At 48.6% G+C, this 17,086-nt stretch overlaps 1 protein-coding gene across 1 annotated transcript in view; it reads left to right on the top strand.

Moving 5' to 3' along the window:
* The first annotated feature begins 888 nt into the window (after window positions 1-888).
* Window positions 889-17,086, top strand: part of Bicral (BICRA like chromatin remodeling complex associated protein) — a 60,400-nt gene continuing 44,202 nt past the window's right edge. Inside the window, exon 1 of the mRNA XM_042671923.1 lies at window positions 889-942. The gene's annotated coding sequence lies outside the window, so the exon portion shown is untranslated. The remainder of the gene's footprint in view (window positions 943-17,086) is intronic.

The following is a 17,086-nucleotide window of genomic DNA, read 5'->3' as shown; positions in this document are numbered from 1 at the left end:
AAGAGTGCTAAAAGATTCTGTAGCTTTTTTTTTTTTTAATTTATTTAATGCAGATTCCACAAATAAAAGCTACCTAAACTCGTGGTGGGGATTGAGTGTTCTGAATGTGGTATAGGAGTCTCCTCAGCTTTCTTTAGCATAGTGTTGTTTTTTTCTTTTCACATTGAGTTACCCTTTTCACTGACAAGGCTGATCTGCTGTAGGGAATGGAAAGGGGTATTGCAAAGGAAAGTTTACTACCTTAGAAAGTTTGGCTACACCAATGACTAGTGAAATGACTTAAAAAGTGACGCTTTCATTTCTTTTAAAATGTATGCAAAACAAGCCTGCACTGTGGTTTACTCTAACTATAATTCTAAACAAATATTATTTTTGTTACTCCCCCCACCACGGTTCAAGTTAAAAGCTGGTGTGTTCGTGTGTGTTTGTGTGTGTGCGGGGACGGATCAACACGCATCTTGTAGCTCTTAAAAGGGGGGGGGGAGCCAAATAAACCCTGTTGTTGTTGTTTTTAATCCCAATCCATCTCAAAGTTACAAAGAATCCCAAAGCAAACGGATCCACAGCCGGAGAGGCTGATTTTAAAAATTCTAATTAAAATCTAATCCCCCTCCTTTTTTTTTTCTTTTTCTTTCTTTTTTTTTTTTCTTCTTCTTCTTTTTCTGCCAGGCAAGAAGCGAAGTTTGGAGGTAGACGAGCAAGCGCGCGGTGCGCCCGGGCGCGGAGCATGCAGGCCGGGCGGGCGCGGGGAGCGGGCGCCCGCCGCCCGGCGCGGGGGTGAGCGAGAGAGAGAGAGAGCGGAGCGCGTGTGGCCGGCGCCGCTCGGCCGGGAGCTCCCGCGCCCGCGCCCCGCGCCTCGCGCCCCGCGCCCGCCGCCGCCGCCGCCGCCCCTGGTGCGATGGCGCAGAAACCCCGTTGACAAGGCACTGCTTTTTCATGACGGTGAGTTTCCCTTTGAGTGTATTATAATTTTGTGATAAAAATTTCAAGGAGAAAAACACACACGCGCGCGCACACACACTCACACACACGCACACACAGCCTCCTTCCTCTGCCTCCTTCCTTTGGGGAGGGGAGAGGCGGGGGGGGGGGGGGGTAGGCAGGAGATCCATCTCCAGACAGACAGAAAAAGAAAAGAGGAGCAAATTAAACATCGAGTTGCCAAAACCAGGATATTAGGTTTCAGCCCAGAGAGCTATTGGCTAAGGCTGTGTTTTTTTTTGGGGGGGGTGGGTTTGTGGGTGGGTGATGGTGGGGTGGGTGGATGTTTAATGGACACGGAGAATCGAGTGTTTATGCCTTTTCCCTGCGCCGCCCGCCCGCCCGCCGCGGCCCGGGGAAGCCCAAGTTCAGTGTCGCGGGCGGGCGGGCCGGGGCCGGGCCGGGGGCGCCGCGGGGTGGGGGCCCGGCGGGGTGGGGACCCCGGCGCCTTTCTTTTCCTTTTTTTTTTTTTCCTTCCCCCTTCCCGCGGATGCAAATGTGTGGAGCGGGTGGAGGGCGAGAGCGGGGCCGGCAGGGGTGGGGGCGGCGGCGGGCGGGCGGGCGGGCAGGGCAGCGTTTTAATGACTCATTGATTGAGTGGGGTGGGGGGGAAGGAGCGGGGTGCGTGCGGGGTGCGAGGGTGTCTTCCGCCCCCCGGAGCCGCCGGGGCTCGGCGAGGGGAGGCCGGGCGGCGAGCCGGGGGCAGGGAGGGCCGGGAGTGACGGCGGGCGGGCGGGCGGGCGAGGAAAATCAGCTTTCCCAATCTCCTCCCCTTCTCGCGCCGGCTCCCCCCGCGCCCTCCGCGGTCTCCGGCGCTCCCGGGTGGGAATCGCATTTGCCTTTTTCTTCTCCACAAAATGGACACCGCGGCGGGGAGGGGCGGGCGGCGGCCGGGAGGACCGGCTTCGGCCCCGGCCCCGGCCCCGGCCCCGGCCCCGGCCCCGGCCTCGGCCTGCCCGCCGCCTCCGCCGCCCGCCGCCAGGCCCCGGGGTCCCACTTCGGCCCGAGTCCGCGGCGGGCAGCCGCCGGGCCCCGGGGCCCCCGGACCGGGACCCGCGGCCTGCAGGGCCGGCCGGCGACGGGCCGGGCCGGGGCCGGGGACCGGCGCGCCGGCTGGGCTTTTTTTTTTAATATTAAAAAAAGACTTTTTTGACGGAGAGTCCCCGGCCCGACGCGGGTCGCGCCCCCCGGGTCGCCCCGAGGCTCGGGGAGGCGGCGGCGGGGTGTCTGGAAGGCGCTAAGATGGCGCTGGGCCTGGCCCGCGGCCAGGGCTGGTGGCGCAGTTGCTCGGCAGGCGCCATCTTCCCTCGTGGCGCGGGCGGCGCCCTCGGTGGAGCCTCGGCCGGCCCGAGCTCCGAGGAGCCCGGGGCGCAGAGCAGCCGGGCGAGGGGCGGCGGACTCCCGTCCCTCGCTGGGGCTCCGGGCCCCGGGGGTCCCCACGACCCCAGCCCCCCCCAACCCTCTCCCTCCCGAGACCAGGCCGAGGGGCCCGGAGCGCGGCGGCGCCCCTCCGCGGTCGCCGACGGGCCGGGCGCGGCGGCTGCGGTCGGCTCGGCGGCTCTGGGGCCCCGCCGACCCCGCTGCCGCGGCCCACAGGTGGGGCTGAGGGGCTCTGGGCGGCGGTGCCTCTGCCCGGGCTGCTCCTGCCTGCTCGGCCCAGTTTGTTGCAGAACAAAGACTCGGGGAGAGGGTCCGGGCGGCCGCCGGCCTCCTGCTTTTTAGTTGGTTGTCTTGTTGGAAGAGCCCCGGAGAGGGGTTTATCCCGGTGTCAGCTCGTAGGGAGGTGACTGGAAACGTGGTCGGTCTTCCTGACTACTTCAGACGAGGGTAAAGTTGTCAGTGTCTTCGAACTTTGAAGAACTGAAGGGCTTACACACACTTAAGATTGCTTTTCCCTTTCATGATAACAAGGCTTTCCTTAAGAGCATTGGTACAACTATGTATCCGCATTGGAAAGGTGCAGAAGCCATTTCAACTAAGTTGTACATTGTTACAGAAGAGAAAAGATCTACTAAAGCCCTGATCTCCTTTGGAGTCTGCCTAGATGGGTTTCTTGAGGTTAAAAGTAGTACAGTGGCTGGCCAGCAGCTGTGTTCTGGTGTTAACGAGCTCAGCACATAATAGCAGATGGTAGAGACCCTCCAGTCAAAGCTACTACACGTTGAACTCTTTCTTCTATTTATTATGTCATCCCTGCAGTGTTGATTTTGTTATCTATGTAGATGAGTTCATGTTTATAGAGGTTTAGTAATATTCAAGGTCTTGCTGTTTGACTTAGTAAAAGTAGCATTGGATCCCTTTGCTGTGCAGTATGATTTCCAAATCAGAGTATCAAAATCAGCTGGGAGATGTTTTAAGTATAGATCTGTAACCTCTTGTATTTGCTAGGGCCAGTTGTGCCATGTAGTAATATGTTAGGCAACCTCAGATTGTGTTTGTGTGCTGGTACTGGGGCTTGAACTCAGCGCTTGGGTGCTGCCCCTTGCACATATTTTGCTCAAGGCTAGTGAGTCCTCCTCTACCACTTGAGCCACAGCTCCACACTCTGCTTTTTTTTGGGGGGGGGGAGGACCGGGGGCTTAATTGGAGGAGGTGAGAGTCTTCTGGACTGCCCGGACTGAGGCTTTTTTATGAGTAGTTTGTTGGGGATAGAGTCTCACAGGCTCCTCAGATCTCAGCCTCCTGAGTAGCTATAATTACAGGCGTGGGCCACCAGGTCCCTCCTCCCCCCTGCAACCTCAGTTTTAATAACTGGTTTTGAACTTCTTGATTTTCCTAATCCTCTATAATAGTGACATTCTGGCCTGCTTGAAGACCCCTTCCATGGGGGGGGGTCCTGTTCCTATGGAGTTCCCACTTGACCCCAGGGCGCGGTAGGTAGGCATTTGGAATATCCTACAATTCCTTGGAATTGAAACATGAGTTGAGGCCCGTATATTACACAGTTTCCACGATCTGTTTTTCCCTTCTAGTTGCCATTCATCAAATTATTAAAATTTTGTTTAGGGATCTTTAGCTGAACTTGATGTAATATCTATAATTCTAGAGAATATCTGGGAGATTGAGGCAGAAGAATTCTTGAGTTCAGGGCCAACCTGGACTATCTGTGACATCTTGAGTCTTAACAAAGAATTGGGGAAGAATGGGTGAGAATGTTGAAAGAGGACAATAAACTGCTTTATTGATGGGAACTTTGTACAACTACTTAAAAATAACAAAAATAAGTAAAAACTTAAAACCAAGGTAAATGTAACACCAGTACATTTTGTATTTTTAGTATTTTATTGTCTTGTTTTGGGAAGAAGGTACATACCAGTTTTTTTTTTTTTTTGGGTCCGGTCGTGGGGGCTGAACTCTGGGCCTGGGCCTGGGCCTGGGCGCTGTCCCTCAGCTCTTCAGCTCAAGGCTAGCGCTCTACCACTTGAGCCAGCGCCACTTCCGGCTTTTTTTTTCTTTTTGCTTATGTGGTGCTGAGGAATCGAACCCAGGGCTTCAGGCATGCAAGGCAAGCGCTCTACCACTGAGCCACCTTCCCAGTCCCTACATACCAGTTTCTAAGTTAAGCCAGACCAACTAGTTTAGTGAAAACTGCACATAGAGTTGAATCCAGGATTTGTATAGGGACTAGTAATAAGGTAGAAATAAAGACCTAGAAGTAAATCCTTGTAAGAAAGTATTCTTTCCTAAACTTTTTGTTGTTGTTGTTGGTGATGGGGCTTGAACTCAAGGCCTAGGAACTGAGCTTTTTTGCTCAAGGCTAGCATTCTATCTCATGGAGCCATAGCTACATTTCTGATTTCCAGGTGGTTAATTGGAGAGAAGTTTCACAGACTTTCCTGCGTGGTCTGGCCTTGAAATGCAGTCCTCAAAATCTCAGCCTCTCAAGTAGTTTAGTGTGAGTTACAGGTATGAGCCATTGGCTCCTGGCCTTTCCTAAATTTTGAATTGAGGGTATGTCTTTTAGGTTTGGGAGATATGAATAGACAAGTTATTCTAAACATAAAAACCAAAGGAGGATAGAATATGGATAACAATACAGGTCAGAAACAAACATCTAGAACAGCTTCAGATGAGATTTTAGAATCAGAGTGATAAAGCACAGATCATGAATTTTACACTTTTTTATTCTCAAATTACTATTATGTGTAGTAACTTAGGCTAAGATGCTTGTTTCCATATTCCTCTTCCATGTATGAAGACTTGTGAGGCAGCGGTGCATCCTGCTGGCTGCATGTAGTGAGCTCTAGTTTCTAATTTTTTTTTTTTTTTTTTGGTTGGTTGTGAGGGGTGAACTCTGGACTTGGGCACTGTCCCTCAGCTCTTCAGCTCAAGGCCAGTGCTCTACTACTTGAGCCTCAGAGCCACTTCCGGTTTTCTAGTTGTTTATTGGAGATAAGAGTCTCACAGACTTTCCTGCCCAGGCTGGCTTTGAACTGCAATCCTCAGATCTCAGCCTCCTGAGTAGCTAGGATTATAGGCATGAGCCACCGGCGCCCGGCTCAGTTTCTAATATTTCTTATGGCTTTCCTCCCCTTGTTTTTCATAAGTGTCAAAATAATTATCTTTGGCTAAAGTTCAATATTATTTAAACAAGAGGGAATTGAAAATAAATCTAGGAGAGGGTAGCTTTATTATTTATTTTTTTGGGTCCGGTCGTGGGGCCTGAACTCTGGGCCTCGGCACTGTCCCTCAGCTCTTCAGCTCAAGGCTAGTGCTCTACCACTTGAGCCACAGCGCCACTTCTGGCTTTTTTTCTTTTTGCTTATGTGGTGCTGAGGAATTGAACCCAGGGCCTTATGCATGCAAGGCAAGCACTCTACCACTGAGCCACCTTCCCAGCCCGGTAGCTTTATTTTTATTTATTTATTTATTTTTGCTTATGTGGTGCTGAGGAATCGAACCTAGGGCCTCAGGCATGCAAAGCAAGCGCTCTACCACTGAGCCACCTTCCCAGGCCCGGTAGCTTTATTTTTAAGCAGCCTTTACTGGAACTTAAAACAAGGAGCTAGCAGCAAGTGGAGAAGGTAGAATACAGATGAGATTACGATTTTTTTTCCTCCTTATCAGTCGTGGGGCTTGAACTCTGGGCCTGGGCACTGCCCCTCAGCTCTTAAGCTCAAGGCTAGCACTCTACCACTTTAGCCACAGGGCCACTTCCAGTTTTCTGAGTGGTTTATTGAAGATAAGAGTCTCATGGACTTTCTTGCCCTGGGCTGGCTTTGAACCACTATCCTCAGATCTCATACTCCCGAGTAGCTAGGATGACAGGTGTGAGCCACCAGTGCCTGGCTTAAGATTACGGTCTTGATGTGGCTAGTGGGGCTGTGTGTTGGGAATGATCGGTTTGGCCAAGAATAGTCAAGAAGGTTTTTTTTATTTTATTTTCTTTTTCGGTCATGGTGCCTGAACTCTGGGCGTGGGCTCTGTCCCTCAGCTCAAGGCTAAGTGCTCTACCACTTGAGCCACAGCACCACTTCCGTTTTTTTCTGCTTACGTGGTGCTGAGGAATGGAACCCAGGGCCTCATACATGCAAGGCAAGCGCTCTACCACTGAGCTACCTTCCTAGCCCAAGGTGGTTTTTTTTTTTTTTTTTCTTAAAAAAAGGTGACTTCTGCAGGTGAGACTGGAAACATGAGCTTGTGCTTCCTGGGAAAAGCTGCCATGGTGTTCCAGATCATCCTCCTGAGAGCGAGGGCCAGGCGTGGAGGCCTGGCGAAGTGCGGAGGAAAGGCCCTGTGGCCAGGGGAGCACAGAGCCGCTGGAGCTGGAGAGCTCTTTCAGCACTTCTTCTGTGGGCCATAGAGAGTTTGGAGATTTTATTCCAGTGGCGTGGAGAAGCTATTGAAAGGTTTCAGTTGTGGTTCTGCTCTGTTTTGTTTTTGGGTGCTAGAGTGCCAGAAGCAGCACAGTGCCAAAGAGATGCTCTCCCCACCTGTTCCTTTCTTCCTTCTCCCCTCTCTCCTGCCCTCCCCTCTCATGTCTCCCTGCTGGCCGTCTTCCCCCCCCCCCCCACCTTCCTGCCCTAGCTGATCTCAGACTCCTGAGTTTAAGTGAATGCTGTTCTTAGAGCTCTCCGGCTGCTGTTGGAGGAAGGAAGATGGTACATGTTTTTTTTGGAGGATTTTGGAACCTGTTTTTGTTTTATGGTGCTAGGGAAGAAACACAGGGCCTCACACACGCTATCCAAGCACCCTGAGCTGCACCCCCAACCCAAACCTGCTGGCATTTTTTTTGTGCTAGTTCTAGGGTTTGAACTCTGGGCTTGGGTTCTGTCCCTACGCTCTTCAGCTCAAGGTGGGGGCGCTCTACCGCTTTAGCCATAGTGCTACTTTTGGTTTTCTAGTTGTTTATTGGAGATAAGAGTCTCACGGATTTTCCTGCCCAGGCTGGTTTTGAAGGGTGATCCTCAGATCTCAGCCTCAGATCTGAGTAGTTAGGATGACAGGTGTGAGTCCCCAGCAGCTGGCTGTCCTGAGCTCTTTTGCCCAATTCTAGCACTTTTCTTATGGTTCATTGGAGATGAAAGTCTCATGGACTTTTCCTGTCCAGCCTGGCTTTCAATGACGACCTCAGATCTCAGCCTCCTGAAGAGCTAGAATTACAGGTGTGAGCCGCTGGCACCTAGATTATTAGTATCTTTTAAATATTTAGGAGAGTCAAGTAGGCAGTGCATACTCTATTCCAGTGGAGAGGAACTGTGTGGACATGAAAGTTGGGCGTCAGTAGCGTGCATTATGGGACTGGCAGAGTTCATTTATGATCCTAGAGGCCTGGAGATCAAGTCCTAGACATGTTCTACTAGCTAATATCAGGTGCAGAGCCTGAAAAGCCCGGGCCATTGGGGTGGAAGAGTATTTTATCCTGTCAAGGGAATGGCTGTCTTGGTCCTGTGCTTTTGAGAGGGTAACAGTTACCAGATCCATCCAGTGAGCTTGGCCGCCATGAGTGGGCTGTTTTTTTGTTGTTGTTGGTTGTGGGGCTTGAACTCAGGGTCTGGGAGCTGGGAGGGTGAGGAGCTCTGGAGCTGGGCGGCAGTGTCCCCATGGACGGGTCTGTATGAGTGTGCCACTGGGCTGTGGGGCAGAATGGTTAGGTAAAGCCTACGGCGCATTTTACCACAATGCCAATGAGTCTACATTTTAAACATTTAGCACTAAAATGTCGGTGGCAGATAAGATTTGTTTGGTGTTTTTTCTGTGAAAAAAGTTGGCTGAGAAATCCAATCTCAGACAAAAGGCAGCATCCCCTCCCTTTCACCATCACCCAGACTTGAGTACGTGTGTCAGTGACTCACAGACACTGCTGAGTGAACTGGGAAGTCCGCCCTGTGGCCCGTGCACAGTTCCTCCTCACCCTCAGCACAGCCCTTAGAAAGAGGCAGCACCCAGGGAGCCGAGGCAGAGCCCTGTGCCAAGCAGCTGGACGGCAGCTTTTCAAGATGGCAGAGGTCAGTGGTGCTCTGTTCGAGGGATCTGGAGAAAAAGAAACGGGAAGGCCATCGCCTGCAGCGGCTGCTCTCAGCATTTGGCAATCTGATCTTTGCCTGTAATGAGGAAAGTGACTAAAAGCTTTTGTTTGTTTGTTTGTTTTTTGATGCTTGAACTCAGGGCCTGGACACCATCCCTTAGCTTTTTTAAAAGCACAAAGCCCGAGCTCTGCCACGTGAGCCACAGCTTCACTTGGGCCTTTTGCTGACTAATTGCAGATAAGAGTCTCGCGGCCTCTCCTGCCCCTGCCAGCTTTGAATTGCAGTCCTTAGATCTTAGCTTCCTTAGTAGCAAAGATTGCAAGTGCCACCAGTGCCTGAGGAGAAAATCATTTTTTTAAAAGCTTCAAGCAATGCCAAATCCATGTAGCACTTTCCTTTCGTGCTTTTGTCTTTCCTCTGTGAATCTGTGCTTGCTTTCTCCCCTTACCCAGACTGACTACATAATAAGGAAGAGCAGAGAGGAATTAGAAAAGGGAGAATGGTGGGTTCCACAGGTATTCTTGGCTTCTCACTGAGAGGATCTGGAGTCGTTTGTCAGGGACAGGGGCGGAAGGTTTGGAAGGGAAGCCGAGCACATTGTGGGAGGTGTGTGTGGTGGGCAGCATGCCCTAGACCACATTGCTCGCAGACCGTAGCCCCTCTCTTAGTGGATAGTGTTCTCTGGTGGACTTGGAGGCCTGGGGGGAGGGGGCTGGCCAGGAATGTACTGCCCTGGGCAAACCTTGCAGTGCTGCGTAGCTGAGCTGCATAGCTGACAGGCACAGCTGTGCCCCTTTGGCTCTGCTGTGCATTTCAGGAGAGCTAGGGGTGGAGGCAGCAGGCTGGGGGCCCAGGCGGGGTGGGGAGCTGGAGGGGAGAAGCCAGGGCAGGGCTTTAGTCCATTCAAGATTTTGACCTGCCAGATGCTTCCACCCAGGTTCCCTCTGCTAACCAGCTGTAACTTAGGAGGTTGTGATTTGTTTAATTAAAAATATCTTTTTAATAAAGTTGCAAAATGGAACATTTTCTGGTTTTGTGGGTTCTTTGGCTCTCTAGTTTTATTTGTTTTTGTCAGTCATGGGGTCTGAACCCTCAGCTCTTCACCTCAACAGCACCACTTCCGCTTTTTCTGCTTATGTGATGCTGAGGAATCAAACCCAGGGCGTCATGCATGCAAGGCAAGCTCTCTACCACTGAGCCACCTTCCCAGCCCTGGCTCTCTATCTTGGAAACACTTGAGACACTCATTTGCTTCAGCTCATTCCCGGGGGGAATGGGTGTGACAGGCCCCTCCAGAGCCTTCCTCCCGCCCAGCCACTCCACCCCCCCCCCCCCACCTCCACTCTGTATCTTGCCCTTTGAAACATTTTCACAAATTAGGAGAATAAGAAACATTTGTTTAAATTTTGCATTACTTCACTTTGGTCTGTTCCGAATACACTGTGAACTTCTTCCCAAAGGAGTAAGTGGGGCGTAGGGATGTTTTCATAATGAGTATTTTTTCTTTGAAGCTTTAGTCAGAGGTGCAGCAATAGTGTGTTTCTACAGATACCATGATTTAGTCAAATGTTTTCCTATCCAAAAATTATCCTGAGAGCTGGGAATGTGGCTTAGGTAGAGTGCTTGCCTAACATTCATGAAGTCCTAAGTTCAATTCCTCAGTACCACATAAACAGAAAAAGCCAGAAGTGGAGCCGTGGCTCTAGTGGTAGAGCGCTAGCCTTGAGAAAAAAGCAGCTCTGGGACAGTGCCCAGGCCCTGAGCTCAAGCCCCACAACTGACAGCCCCCACAAAACTTGCCTAAATTGTATTACTAAGGCAGAGAGCTGGGATTTGCATATTTGCATATAAATTTTGCTCTTAGAAAAAGATACTCTAAATTTTATCTATAAATAGCTGTTTAATAGCTGAGATACATTTGTGCTGTGTCGATGACCCAGGCAGGCACAGGTGCAGGCCTGGCCTCCCAGCTACTTCGGAGGGTAAGGCAAGAGGGTCCCTGCTTGTTCCCAGGAATGCCAAGGAGTTCGGCAGGAAAATGAGACCCCCTCTCAAAAACAGTACTATCACAACAATGGAATGACTTTTGTTCCAATAGAAAGAAGAGGAGAAAGTACTTTCATTGATAAAATTGTGACAACAAAAAAACATACTCGGGGCTGGAAAGGTGGCTCAGTGGTAGAGTGCTTGCCTTGAATGCATGAGGCCCTGGGTTCAATTCCTCAGCACCACTTAAGCAGAAAAAGCTGGAAGTGGCACTATAGCTCAAGTGGTAGAGTGCTCACCTTGAGTTGAAGAACTGAGGGACAGCGCCCAGGCCCAGAGTTCAGGCCCCAGGACCAGCCAAAAAAAAAACCCCAAAAAATGAAAATTAACTACTAAAAAAAGGCCAGGCAGGAAAGTCCGTGAGACTCTTATCTCCAACAAACCACTAGAAAACCAGAAGTGGTGCTGTGGCTCAAGCGGTAGAGCGCTAGCCTTGAGCTGAAGAGCTCAGGGACAGTGCCCAAGCCCAGAGTTCAAGCCCCACGACCGACAAAAGAAAACAACAAAACAAAAACCCATACTCTCTTAGCCAAAATAAGTTTTTGTATTTTGTTTTGTATTTGCCAGTCCCAGGGCTTGAAGTCAGAGCCTGGGCACTGACCCTGAGCTTTTGCTCAAGGCTAGCACTCTGCCACTTGAGACAGTGCCACTTCCAGCTTTTTCTGTGTATGTGGTACTGAGGAATTGAACCCAGGGCTTCATGCATGCTAGACAAGCACTCTACCTCTAAGCCATATTTCCACTCCCCCAATAGAAGTTTTAGGTTAAGGCAGTCAATTTGCTCTTTTTCAGCTAATTTGCAGTGTAGTGAGTCAAACGTGGATGCCACTTTAGCTCTTGTACAGTCAGAAACTGAGTCATCTCTTTCCCTACTAAGAAATCCTAACTTGAAAAGAGAAGCTGTGGGCAGTAGCTCACCTGTAGTCTTACTTCAGAAGGATTGTACATCGAGGCCAGCCCCAGCCAAAGTTCACCACAGCTCTTATCAACCAGTAAAATGCTGAGTGCAGTGTTGTGCTATATGATAAAGGATGATAATCCAGGCTGTTTAAAAAAAAAAAAAAAAAAAGTAGCCGGGTGCCTATAATCCTAGCTACTCAGGAGGCTAAGATCTGAGGATGGTGGTTCCCAGCCAGCCCAGGCAGGAAAGTCCGCGAGACTCTTATCTCCAATTAACCACCAAAAAACCAGAACTGGCACTGTGGCTAAAGTGACAGAGTGCTCGCCTTGAGCTGTGAAGAGCTGAGGGACAGTCTAGGCTCTGAGTTCAAGCATCAGGACTGTCAAAAGGACTAGGGTTATGGTTCAAGTGGTAGGTAGAACACTTGACTGGCAGGTTGAGAGACCTCAGGTTCAAACCCTACTACTGCAAAAAGAAAAAAAAAAAAAGACCACATACTTGCGATCTTATTTAAAATGGTGTAGCTCGAGGTGTACCTGTTCTTGGGGTGCAGTTGGTATAAAACAATAATAGTTTAGATTGGGGGGGAAATATATACAATGAAATAAGAGGCATGATTTAATCTGAAGAACCATTTTTTTATTTTTATTTTTTGTTGGTCATGGGGCTGAGCCACGGCGCCACTTCCGGTTTTCGAGTGGTTTATTGGAGATAAGAGTCTCACGGACTTTTCTGCCCAGGCTGGCTTTGAACCATGATCCTCAGATCTCAGCCTTCTGAGTAGCTAGGATTACAGGCATGAGCCACCGGCGCCCGGCTGAAGAACCATTATTTAAACTGTTACATAGCAGGATGAATGTAAGGCTTATTACTAAGCTGAGAGTGAAATCCCTCTCAATTTTTCTTTTGCACTGTACAAGAAAGCCTAGTCCTAACAGGCAACAGCAATAAAAAAACAGTTGTCACTGTGGATTCTGAGTGGAGCCCCCGGGCGGCTCAGCTCCCCCGGGCCAGACACAGAGGTAGAGCGCCAGTGGGCGGGAGAAGCAGTTCTCCTCACTTACTCGTAAGCCCCATCTGCCAAGATGAGGACCTTCAAAACCTGCTGCTCCTTAGTAGTATCAGATGAGAGAGAGAATTTCAGAATGTGTGTCAGTTATCATTAAAAGTTCCTGGCAGTACATTTCAGATCTGTCTTCTTTTGTAAATCTATTTGTTTTGGTACCAGGACCTTTCTTTTTTTGTTTTGTTTTGTTGGTCATGGGGCTTGAACTCTGGACCTGGGCACTGAGCACTGTCCCCCAGCTTTCAGCTCAAGGCTAGTGCTCTACCACTTGAACCATAGCGCCATATTTGGTTTTCTGGTGGTTAATTGGAGATAAGAGTCTCGGGGATGTTCCTGCCCGGGCTGGCTTTGAACCGAGATCCTCAGATAGCAGCCTCTTGAGTAGCTGGATTACAGGGTGTCATCCACCAGCTCCTGGCATATCTTCAGTTTCATAAGCAGTTTCTTCCATGTATAGAGACAGTTATCCATCCACAAAAGCTTTTTTCTTGGTTGCTCATAGTAAAAGTTGATTTTGAGGTTTTTAGAGTATTTTTTTCTTAGTTTTCAAGTTTTGTTACATTTAGATTTTTTTTAACAATCTATTTCCTAGAGATGCAAGCAAATAGAAGTAGACTGATGCATTTTTACTTTGTGTTTATATTCTAATTCTCCAGATCTGTGAGAATTGTTGAAGTTTAGAAATCGTGAAAACCCAGCTCTAGGTGTGATCACACTTCAGATTTACAACTGGAATGTGTTTGGAGCAGCTTCTAGTCATAGGTCTCTATATGGTTTTTTTGTTTGTTTGTTTGTTTTTGTTTTTGGTTGGTCCTGTGCACTGTCCCTGAGCTTTTTTTTTTTTTTTCTTGGTGGGTTGTGGGGCTTGAACTCTGCCTGAGTGCTGTCCCTCAGCTCTTAAGCTCAAGGCAAGCGCTCTACCACTTGAGCTACAGCGACACTTCCGGTTTTCTAGTGGTTTATTGGAGATAAGAGTCTCATGGACTTTCCTGCCCAGGCTGGCTTTGAACTGCGATCCTCAGTTCTCAGCCTCCTGAGTAGCTAGGATTACAGGCTTGAGCCACCGGCGCCCGGCTATGTCCCTGAGCTTTGTTGCTCAAGGTCAGTGCCATAGTTCCACTTCTAGTTTTCTGGTGATTAATTGGAGTTAAGAGTTTCACAGACTTTCCTGCCCAGACTGGCTTTGAACCATGATCCTCAAATCTCAGCCTCCTTGAGCAGCTAGGATTACAGGTGTAAACCACCAGCACTTGGCTTAAGTCTGATTTTTTTTTTTTAATGTCACATGGTATGCACAGCATAGAAGTACATTAAGCAATCTGATAGGAAATGATCTTAAGAATTATACAAAGAAAAATGACATTTCTATAACCATGTCTCTTGAAAGAGAAGGGTTATAAGTACCTTAACTAAATATAAAATAGCAATTCACATAATAACTAATTCATATTACTAAATAATTTGCTTCCTTGTTTTTTTGGGTTTTTTTGGGGGGGATCTGAACTCTGGGCCTGGGCGCTGTCCTTCAGCTCTTCAGCTCAAGGCTAGTGCTCTACCACTTGAGCCACAGTGCCACTTCCGGCTTTTTTCTGTTTGCTTATGTGGTGCTGAGGAATCAAACCCAGGGCCTCAGGCATGCAAGGCAAGCGCTCTACCACTGAGCCACCTTCCCAGCCCTGCTTCTTTGTTATATGGTACACTTCATCAATACAGTTAGCCTGCATATCTGTAAAGTTTGTACCAGTGGGTTAACTGAGGATGGAAAATTGTTTAGAAAAAAACCTCACCAGTAATATTATTTTTGAGATACGGTCTTCCTGCCCCAGCCATCCTCCTCATTTCCACCTCCCACAGTAATGGGATTACAGACATGTGATGTCCACGAGGCACGCACTCTACTGCTTGAGTCACACACAGCTTTTTTTTTTTTTTGTCTGGTCGTGGGGCCTGAACTCTGGGCCTGAGCGCTGTCCCTCAGCTCTTCAGCTCAAGGCTAGCACTCTACCACCTGAGCCACAGCGCCACTTCCAGTTTTTTCTTTTTTGCTGATGTGGTGCTGAGGAATCGAACCCAGGGCCTCGAGCATGCAAGGCAAGCGCTCTACCACTGAGCCACCTTCCCAGCCCCACACAGCTATCTTATTACAAAACTTCTGCCACCCCTTTTGGTATGCAAGACTTTTTTCCCTGGCCCAGTGGCACATGCCTATATTCCCAGCTACTCTGGAGGCTGGGGCAGGAGGGTCACTCCTGTCAAGGAATTTGAGACTTGGGAAATATAGCAAGGCCCCATTTCAAACATTTCTTTCTCTGTTGTCTTCCCTGGACCAGAATGAAATGTCCACAGTCTGCCAAACCCCTCCAATAACTATTTCTCCTGATATGAAAACTTTCTTAAAATGTTTCGTTTCTCCCACTTACAAGTACCTTATATGGTTAGTGCTTATATTACCTTATGTATTTACCTTATACGCTAGTTTGGTTTTAAGTTTTAATGGATCGAGTACATATTGAGGTTATTCACTATAGGATGGGGGCTTACTTGAACTCAAAGCCTGGCCACTGTCCCTAAGCTTTTATTTTCATTTATTTATTTATTTATTTTTAGTGCGTCAGTTGTGGGGCTTGAACTTTAGGCCTGGCCGCTGTCCCTGAGCTCTTGAGCGCAAAGCTAGCACTCTACCACTTGAGCCACAGCGGTACTTCCAGCATTTTCTGTGTATATGGTGTTGAGGAATGGAACCCAGGGCCTCATGCATGCAAGACAAGCACTCTGAGCCACCTTCCCAGCCCCCGTCCCTGAGCTTTAAAAAAAAAAAAAAAAAATTAGTGTTACTGTGAAGGTGATGTACAGAGGGGTTACAGTTCCATACATCCGATGAATACATTTCTTTTTGAACAAGGCCAGTTCTCCCTCACTTTCTCCTAGAATTTCCCTCCCACCCCTTTTCATATTGTATAGTTCATTTTCAACATAGTGTCTAATATCATTGCTTCATTTGTCACCCTTTGTCCCACCATTTCTGTGTCCCCCCGCCCCCTTACTCTCCACCAAATAGATAAAAGTTATAAACAAGACAAAAGATCCAGAAAACAAAAACAAAGCTACCTTTCCCTGAGCTTTTTCTTTTGGTCTGTAGTAGGGCTTGAACTCAAAGCGTGGGTACCGTCCCTGAGTTTTTCTGCTCAAGGCTAGTGCTTTACCACCTGGAGCCACAGCTCTACTTCAGGTGAGAAAGTCTCACAGATGTTCCTCCTAGGGCTGGCTTCACACTGCGATCCTCGGATGTCAGCCTCATGAGTAGCCCCTAGGATTACAGGTGTGAGCCACCAGTGCCTGGCAGAAGAAAGCATTTTAAGATTCTCAGTTGCTATCTTGTGGCATGGGAAATGTTTGGAGAAATCCACCTCCTCCTAAAATTACACAGCCTTTACAGAGATGTGAAAAAGTGCGCCTCAGAGATTTCAGTTCAGTCCCGGCTTGGTGCTCAGATGCTGCAGTCTGCAGTGCGGAGCAAGGTCAGGTTTCCCTAAGAATAGGGATAGTAATTGGTACCTGGCAAAATGTGTGCAAGGGAGGATGACTGTGGAAAGGGCCTGGTTGGGGGAAGGTATTCAGTAAGTATTAGCCATTACAGTTTTTATCACCTGTATGCCTTGCTACATCAATATTTCAGTCAGTGCCCATGTTGTATGATGTATTTTCACTCATAATTTTTCTGGAGTTTGGAAAATAATTTCCTTTGCATGTCTTACCTTTGCATTAAAATTACCAACTACTTGAGAGCTGAGATGTATTATATGTGTGCCATTGCCCTAATAAATGCAGTCATTGGCTTGATTCTTATCATCATATGAAAAATTAAAAATTATGTTATGATATTTTAGTGTACTTTTTTTCAGTGCTGTGGATCAAACCCACAGTCTTGCACACATTAGGCAAATGTTCTACTACTGAGCTATATTTCTCTTCTCTCCTCTCTCTCTCTCTCTCTCTCTCTCTCTCTCTCTCTCTCTCTCTCTCTATATATATATATATATATAATTTATTTATTTAGTACTGGTACTTGGGTGTGAACTCAGGGGTTGGCCACTGTCCCTTATCTTTTTTTCTTTTTTGGTGGTTAATTAGAAGTGTCTCAGGGACTTTTCTGCCCAGGCTGGTTTTGAAGGGTGATACTCAGATCTCAGCCTCCTGAATAGCTAGAATTACAGATGTGAGCCACTAGCACTCAGACTATTGCACTTTTTTTTTGGTCCAGTCGTGGGGCCTGAACTCTGGGCCTGAGCGCTGTCCCTCAGCTGTTCAGCTCAAGGCTAGCACTCTACCACTTGAGCCACAGCACCACTTCCGGCTTTTTTTTCTTTCTGCTTATGTGGTGCTGAGGAATCAAACCCAGGGCCCCATGCATGCAAGGCAAGTGCTCTACCACTGAGCCACCTTCCCAGCCCTACTTCTTTTTTTTTTTTTGCTGATACTGGGGCTTGAACTCAAGGCCTCAGCTCCATCCCTGAGCCTAGCACTCTACCACCTAAGCCACAGCAGCACTTCCAGCCTTTTCTGGGTAGTTTATTGGTAAGTCTCACGGACTTTCTTGTCCAGGCTGGCTTCAAACCACAATCC

This window comes from Dipodomys spectabilis, unplaced genomic scaffold (genome assembly GCF_019054845.1).
Source record: "Dipodomys spectabilis isolate Male_0828 unplaced genomic scaffold, ASM1905484v1 ptg000669l, whole genome shotgun sequence".
Taxonomy (NCBI): domain Eukaryota; kingdom Metazoa; phylum Chordata; class Mammalia; order Rodentia; family Heteromyidae; genus Dipodomys; species Dipodomys spectabilis.
The sequence above is the reverse complement of the archived record's forward strand: the minus strand, read 5'-3'. Positions and strand labels throughout refer to the sequence as shown.